We start from the raw sequence: 1,972 nt of genomic DNA, 5'->3' as shown, positions 1-1,972 counted from the left end.
GGCTGTTTCCAAATCTTAGCTATGGTGAATTGTGCTGCTATGAACATAGGGGTGCATATATTCTTTCTGATTGGTATTTCTGATTTCTTGGGATATATTCCTGGAAGTGGGATTACTGGGTCAAATGGGAGTTCCATTTTTAATTTTTTTTCAATCCTCACCAGAAGATATATGTTTATTGATTTTAGAGAGAGGAATGGAGAGAGAAAGAGAGAGAACCATCAATTGATTGCCTCCCATACTGGCCCCACTGGGGATTAAATCTACAACCTGGGTCTGTGCCCTGACCGGAATCCAGTCGCAACGTTGGTGTATTGGGACTGCACTCTGACCAACCGAGCCACTGGCCAGCTCCAGTGAAGCTGTTGACAGCCAGCACAGTGTGTGCAGGGAGGCTCCCAATAGAGCAGACGATGACCTGCAGTGTGTCCCTGGGCCATGGCCTCGGGGCCTTGGCTGTGGCAGCTCTTTAAACCATTCTTCTATAAAAATAAGACATTGGGGCACTGGAGACCCAAGACCCTGGTCTGGGACCCGACTGGAGATGCCAGGTGCCAAGTAGCCGCCCAAGCTCCCAGCCTTGGAGAAGGCGCCTGAGGTGTGAACCACGGCCAGGCCCGGGAAGGAGACTGTGCTGGAAGGAGCATTCGTTTTATTGGTCATTCATGCTTAGAAAAGTGGGGCTGGTGGAAGGTGGACGCATGGCCCACGGCCATGGCAGAGCCACGGGAGGAGCTGCCTGTCCAGTGTCCCAGGGCAGGAAGGGCAGGGGCCCCAGGCCCTCCAGAGGTGCTTAGCTGAGGGGGGCATCTCCTTGTCCTTCTGGAAATATCCCAAGACTAAGGCTGGCCCTGGCCCCTCCCTGCCCTCCTCAGGTCTGCTGCCTGTCTGTGCCAGCTATGGCCCTCCTTGGGGGTCTAGTTCTCCTCTGGGCCTCGCTGCCCCTGCTTCAGGGGGGAGGAGCCACGGATGGAGCAGGACTCACACTGGCGAGTATCCTCCTGTCCAGTCCTGGCTCTGGTGTTCTCAGGGGTGCAGTGCACAGGCAGGTGGCCCAAGGCTGAGGCAGTTCCTGGGGTTTGTGTGGCTGTGGCCAGCACAGGCTGGGCATCAGCCCACTGCCGGGCACCAGGTCCACCACAGGCTTCTGGATGCTGAAGGCCGTGATGAAGATGTTGACCAGGGCGATGATAAAGACAAGGTTGGTGGCCAGGCTGTTGAGGAAGTCAATTTGGCGTGCTTGGCTGGGTTGTTGAGGTTGTACCTGACCAGGAAGATGAGCAGCACGCCCACGCAGATCTGCAGCACCAGGGAGATGGAGATGAGCACCCCCAGGGGCCCTGGTCGATGACTACCTTTGGCTGTGAGGTGTTGGCCATCAGCGGGGTGATGTCCAGCATGCTCTCTGCGGACTCTTCTTGTTGGTGTAATGGTTCACTTTGATGGGCCTGTTCCTGCCCCAGTGTGTCGGCGGGGCATCTGGCGCGTTGGGTGAGTCCAACCGCAGGTCACCATTGAGCTCATAGCCCTCGGGGGCTGAGTCCATGGTGTGCATGGCTGCCGCTGCTTCACTGAGTCTGAGACTGCCCACTCCCCGCTGTAGGTCCATTTTTAATTTTTTAAGGAAACTCCATACTGTTTTCCATATGGCTGCACCAGTCTGCATTCCCACCAGCAGTGCACAAGGTTCTCTTTTTGCCACATCCTTGCCACCACTTGTCATTTGTTCATGGTAGCCATTCTGACAGGTGTGAGATGGTACCTCATTGTTGTTTTGATTTGCATTTCTCAGATATTAGTGGCTTTGAGCATGTCTCCTGGCCTTCTGTATGTCCACTTCTGAAAAGTGTCTATTTAGGTCCTTTGTCCATTTTTTGAGTGGATTATTTATCTTCCTTTTGTTCAGTTGTACGAGTTCCCTGTAAATTATGGAGATTAAACCCTTATCGGATGTAACATTGGCAAATATGCT

General features: G+C 53.7%; 1 pseudogene; it reads right to left on the bottom strand.

The window, feature by feature from the left end:
* Window positions 1-949: 949 nt before the first annotated feature.
* Window positions 950-1,546, bottom strand: LOC102760430 (annotated as a pseudogene).
* Window positions 1,547-1,972: the final 426 nt, after the last annotated feature.

Source organism: Myotis davidii, unplaced genomic scaffold, assembly GCF_000327345.1.
Source record: "Myotis davidii unplaced genomic scaffold, ASM32734v1 scaffold75, whole genome shotgun sequence".
Taxonomy (NCBI): Eukaryota; Metazoa; Chordata; class Mammalia; order Chiroptera; family Vespertilionidae; genus Myotis; species Myotis davidii.
This window is presented reverse-complemented; position numbering and strand designations above follow the sequence as displayed.